This window comes from Hyla sarda, unplaced genomic scaffold, assembly GCF_029499605.1.
Source record: "Hyla sarda isolate aHylSar1 unplaced genomic scaffold, aHylSar1.hap1 scaffold_2840, whole genome shotgun sequence".
Classification (NCBI taxonomy): domain Eukaryota; kingdom Metazoa; phylum Chordata; class Amphibia; order Anura; family Hylidae; genus Hyla; species Hyla sarda.
The window spans coordinates 23,490-29,633 of NW_026609546.1; the positions used below are offsets into that span (position 1 = coordinate 23,490).

Consider the following 6,144-nt stretch of genomic DNA (forward strand, 5'->3'; position numbering starts at 1 on the left):
CTGTGCACAGACTTTGAGATCTATACTTTAGACTGTATCTAAACCTGCTCCAACATGGACTGACATTCTGGCCTACTTTCAGCCGATGCGACTTGTCTGTCGCTGAACAGTCGCTTTTTATGTATTCAGCACCTATGTATAATGTTGTAAAAATGCTCTAGAAGCTAAAGTCGCAGAAATGTCACACATATTTGGCCTGCAACTTTCTGTGCGACAAATTCAGACAGGAAAAATCAGTATAAATCCTTAGAAAATTATCCCCCAGTGTCTCCATCTGCTGGCGGTATTGAATAAGCATTGCTGCACTGATGGGGTATGCATTAGACGAAAAAAAAGAAGAAAAAGAAGAATAATACGCCCAGAAAAGAGGCGAAAAGGAGAAAAACGTAAAAAAACGTGAAAAAAAAGTAAGAGGAAGAGAAGGGAAAAAAAGGTGGAAATGGGTTTAAAAGTGATTTCGGCGGAGAAATATATATATATATATATATATATATATATATATATATATATACGCGCACACACACACATATATATAAACGTATTCTCCGTTGAGATATTGCAGCCGCTGCTGTGTCCAGGCCCAGGAGCCTTAGCACTGTGCTGTGATGTCACTCAATACCACTGACATCACTAGGTGTAAACAACATCTCTCCTTTGCTGTGTATGTGACTATGGAGCTGTTTGGTGATGTCGTCTATTATGGCCTTCATAGAAGCAACAGGAGATTGTTGCATCCATCTAGAACCCTCAGAACTACAGTGCTATGATGTCACTCACTTCCACAGGCCTTGCAGAGTGTAAACAACAACAACCCAGCTTTGTTGTGTATGTAACCATAGGGATTTGTGATGTCACCTAGAACCTTCACAGCAGCGACAGCTTTATGAGGAGCATCAGCACTGCTCTGCCTGAGCAGAACCATCACCGCCATAGGTTGTCAAATAACCCGGATTTAACCCACACAGGTAAGTCCAATGGGGTGCAGGCATGTCCTCTATGCTTACAGCTTCCCGTGGGTGTTGGTTTGATACCGTTTGGGGACAGCCAAGGAGGCATCTGCAGGCAACAAAGGTAGGTGTGTGCTTGTGTGTGTGTTTCCTATGCAGATCCTAAGCCCAGTGTCACATGCAAGTAGGAGGAGTAAGAAGGGTTCCTGGCAAATCCGGGTTATGGATTGCATTTAAAAAGGCCCCGTGGGAGTGCAATGGGCCCCTGTCTTGCTGCTTAGCAATAATGGTATGGGTTTAGGTTCTGCTGTGTGTACTGGTGGTTGACTGCCCCCCAGCCCAGAGTGTGCATGGAAAATTGTCTGGCAGCCTCCCTGACAGCAAGCAGTGATAGTGCCCATGAAGGGGACCTTGTTGGGCCCGCCCCTTTCACGGTTATCGCTTCTCGGCCTTTTGGCTAAGATCAAGTGTAGTATCTGTTCTTATCAGTTTAATATCTGATACGTCCCCTATCTGGGGACCATATATTAAATGGATTTTTGAGAACGGGGGCCGATTTCGAAGCTTGCTTCCGTCGTCCTATGCATTGACCCGATATGGCAGTATCTTCGGGTACAGTGCACCACCCCCTTACAGGGTTAAAAAGAAAGATTCCTACTTTCATTGCTACCTGCTTGCTGGCTAGCCAGCTAGCCAGCCCTGTGGGCCTTGCTGCTGCAGCCAAAAAACAAAAGGTGGTGCTGCTGCTGCTGCTTCTGCTGCTTCTGCTTGTGTCTGGCCGCTGTTGGAGCGTCCAGGCACAGGACTTCTGCTGCTGCTGACTAAATGGCCTCCTTAATTGGATCATTTGAGTAGCCAGCACACCTGTGCAGGTAGGGCATGACATGATAGGCAGCTGCCTTGATAGCGGGTGGGTGCTGAATGTTCCTAATTGACAAAATAAGATTAATGCTTATGAAGAAATATAAAATCTCATCCCTTCCCCAATATCGCGCCACACCCCTACCCCTTAATTCCCTGGTTGAACTTGATGGACATATGTCTTTTTTCGACCGTACTAACTATGTAACTATGTAACATAACATGGGGGGGGGGGGGGGGTCTCCTGGCTGTTCACACAGGTGTGTCATTGCTGTACATTGACCATGCATTGCTTCTGTGGTATTGCAAAGGCAAAGACAAATGCTTCCAGCCATCCATTGCACTAATGGATTGGTCATCAGCTGGCTGTCTATGTCCCGCATCAATATAGACCAAAGTACAGAGGGTTAGGCTATGCTATTGTGCACCTACCTGATGCATCAGAAGGTGCGAGGCCCTTGCTAAATTCTGTGCACAGACTTTGAGATCTATACTTTAGACTGTATCTAAACCTGCTCCAACATGGACTGACATTCTGGCCTACTTTCAGCCGATGCGACTTGTCTGTCGCTGAACAGTCGCTTTTTATGTATTCAGCACCTATGTATAATGTTGTAAAAATGCTCTAGAAGCTAAAGTCGCAGAAATGTCACACATATTTGGCCTGCAACTTTCTGTGCGACAAATTCAGACAGGAAAAATCAGTATAAATCCTTAGAAAATTATCCCCCAGTGTCTCCATCTGCTGGCGGTATTGAATAAGCATTGCTGCACTGATGGGGTATGCATTAGACGAAAAAAAAGAAGAAAAAGAAGAATAATACGCCCAGAAAAGAGGCGAAAAGGAGAAAAACGTAAAAAAACGTGAAAAAAAAGTAAGAGGAAGAGAAGGGAAAAAAAGGTGGAAATGGGTTTAAAAGTGATTTCGGCGGAGAATATATATATATATATATATATATATATATATATATATATATATACGCGCACACACACACATATATATAAACGTATTCTCCGTTGAGATATTGCAGCCGCTGCTGTGTCCAGGCCCAGGAGCCTTAGCACTGTGCTGTGATGTCACTCAATACCACTGACATCACTAGGTGTAAACAACATCTCTCCTTTGCTGTGTATGTGACTATGGAGCTGTTTGGTGATGTCGTCTATTATGGCCTTCATAGAAGCAACAGGAGATTGTTGCATCCATCTAGAACCCTCAGAACTACAGTGCTATGATGTCACTCACTTCCACAGGCCTTGCAGAGTGTAAACAACAACAACCCAGCTTTGTTGTGTATGTAACCATAGGGATTTGTGATGTCACCTAGAACCTTCACAGCAGCGACAGCTTTATGAGGAGCATCAGCACTGCTCTGCCTGAGCAGAACCATCACCGCCATAGGTTGTCAAATAACCCGGATTTAACCCACACAGGTAAGTCCAATGGGGTGCAGGCATGTCCTCTATGCTTACAGCTTCCCGTGGGTGTTGGTTTGATACCGTTTGGGGACAGCCAAGGAGGCATCTGCAGGCAACAAAGGTAGGTGTGTGCTTGTGTGTGTGTTTCCTATGCAGATCCTAAGCCCAGTGTCACATGCAAGTAGGAGGAGTAAGAAGGGTTCCTGGCAAATCCGGGTTATGGATTGCATTTAAAAAGGCCCCGTGGGAGTGCAATGGGCCCCTGTCTTGCTGCTTAGCAATAATGGTATGGGTTTAGGTTCTGCTGTGTGTACTGGTGGTTGACTGCCCCCCAGCCCAGAGTGTGCATGGAAAATTGTCTGGCAGCCTCCCTGACAGCAAGCAGTGATAGTGCCCATGAAGGGGACCTTGTTGGGCCCGCCCCTTTCACGGTTATCGCTTCTCGGCCTTTTGGCTAAGATCAAGTGTAGTATCTGTTCTTATCAGTTTAATATCTGATAATCTGATACGTCCCCTATCTGGGGACCATATATTAAATGGATTTTTGAGAACGGGGGCCGATTTCGAAGTTGCTTCCGTCGCCCTATGCATTGACCCGATATGGCAGTATCTTCGGGTACAGTGCACCACCCCCTTACAGGGTTAAAAAGAAAGATTCCTACTTTCATTGCTACCTGCTTGCTGGCTAGCCAGCTAGCCAGCCCTGTGGGCCTTGCTGCTGCAGCCAAAAAACAAAAGGTGGTGCTGCTGCTGCTGCTTCTGCTGCTTCTGCTGCTTCTGCTTGTGTCTGGCCGCTGTTGGAGCGTCCAGGCACAGGACTTCTGCTGCTGCTGACTAAATGGCCCTCCTTAATTGGATCATTTGAGTAGCCAGCACACCTGTGCAGGTAGGGCATGACATGATAGGCCAGCTGCCTTGATAGCGGGTGGGTGCTGAATGTTCCTAATTGACAAAATAAGATTAATGCTTATGAAGAAATATAAAATCTCATCCCTTCCCCAATATCGCGCCACACCCCTACCCCTTAATTCCCTGGTTGAACTTGATGGACATATGTCTTTTTTCGACCGTACTAACTATGTAACTATGTAACATAACATGGGGGGGGGGGGGGGGGTCTCCTGGCTGTTCACACAGGTGTGTCATTGCTGTACATTGACCATGCATTGCTTCTGTGGTATTGCAAAGGCAAAGACAAATGCTTCCAGCCATCCATTGCACTAATGGATTGGTCATCAGCTGGCTGTCTATGTCCCGCATCAATATAGACCAAAGTACAGAGGGTTAGGCTATGCTATTGTGCACCTACCTGATGCATCAGAAGGTGCGAGGCCCTTGCTAAATTCTGTGCACAGACTTTGAGATCTATACTTTAGACTGTATCTAACCTGCTCCAACATGGACTGACATTCTGGCCTACTTTCAGCCGATGCGACTTGTCTGTCGCTGAACAGTCGCTTTTTATGTATTCAGCACCTATGTATAATGTTGTAAAAATGCTCTAGAAGCTAAAGTCGCAGAAATGTCACACATATTTGGCCTGCAACTTTCTGTGCGACAAATTCAGACAGGAAAAATCAGTATAAATCCTTAGAAAATTATCCCCCAGTGTCTCCATCTGCTGGCGGTATTGAATAAGCATTGCTGCACTGATGGGGTATGCATTAGACGAAAAAAAAGAAGAAAAAGAAGAATAATACGCCCAGAAAAGAGGCGAAAAGGAGAAAAACGTAAAAAAACGTGAAAAAAAAGTAAGAGGAAGAGAAGGGAAAAAAAGGTGGAAATGGGTTTAAAAGTGATTTCGGCGGAGAAAATATATATATATATATATATATATATATATATATATATATATACGCGCACACACACACATATATATAAACGTATTCTCCGTTGAGATATTGCAGCCGCTGCTGTGTCCAGGCCCAGGAGCCTTAGCACTGTGCTGTGATGTCACTCAATACCACTGACATCACTAGGTGTAAACAACATCTCTCCTTTGCTGTGTATGTGACTATGGAGCTGTTTGGTGATGTCGTCTATTATGGCCTTCATAGAAGCAACAGGAGATTGTTGCATCATCTAGAACCCTCAGAACTACAGTGCTATGATGTCACTCACTTCCACAGGCCTTGCAGAGTGTAAACAACAACAACCCAGCTTTGTTGTGTATGTAACCATAGGGATTTGTGATGTCACCTAGAACCTTCACAGCAGCGACAGCTTTATGAGGAGCATCAGCACTGCTCTGCCTGAGCAGAACCATCACCGCCATAGGTTGTCAAATAACCCGGATTTAACCCACACAGGTAAGTCCAATGGGGTGCAGGCATGTCCTCTATGCTTACAGCTTCCCGTGGGTGTTGGTTTGATACCGTTTGGGGACAGCCAAGGAGGCATCTGCAGGCAAACAATGGTAGGTGTGTGCTTGTGTGTGTGTTTCCTATGCAGATCCTAAGCCCAGTGTCACATGCAAGTAGGAGGAGTAAGAAGGGTTCCTGGCAAATCCGGGGTTATGGATTGCATTTAAAAAGGCCCCGTGGGAGTGCAATGGGCCCCTGTCTTGCTGCTTAGCAATAATGGTATGGGTTTAGGTTCTGCTGTGTGTACTGGTGGTTGACTGCCCCCCAGCCCAGAGTGTGCATGGAAAATTGTCTGGCAGCCTCCCTGACAGCAAGCAGTGATAGTGCCCATGAAGGGGACCTTGTTGGGCCCGCCCCTTTCACGGTTATCGCTTCTCGGCCTTTTGGCTAAGATCAAGTGTAGTATCTGTTCTTATCAGTTTAATATCTGATACGTCCCCTATCTGGGGACCATATATTAAATGGATTTTTGAGAACGGGGGCCGATTCGAAGCTTGCTTCCGTCGCCCTATGCATTGACCCGATATGGCAGTATTTCGGGTACAGTGCACCAC

General features: G+C 45.8%; 3 non-coding genes across 3 annotated transcripts; all 3 read left to right on the forward strand.

The window, feature by feature from the left end:
* The first annotated feature begins 1,384 nt into the window (after positions 1-1,384).
* On the forward strand, positions 1,385-1,575 carry LOC130326371 (U2 spliceosomal RNA). Its single transcript, XR_008870979.1, has one exon. It is a non-coding gene; the product is annotated as a U2 spliceosomal RNA (small nuclear RNA).
* A 2,086-nt stretch (positions 1,576-3,661) lies between these two features.
* Positions 3,662-3,859, forward strand: LOC130326373 (U2 spliceosomal RNA). Its single transcript, XR_008870981.1, has one exon. It is a non-coding gene; the product is annotated as a U2 spliceosomal RNA (small nuclear RNA).
* Positions 3,860-5,957: 2,098 nt separating this feature from the next.
* LOC130326372 (U2 spliceosomal RNA) lies at positions 5,958-6,144 on the forward strand. The gene has a single exon (XR_008870980.1). It is a non-coding gene; the product is annotated as a U2 spliceosomal RNA (small nuclear RNA).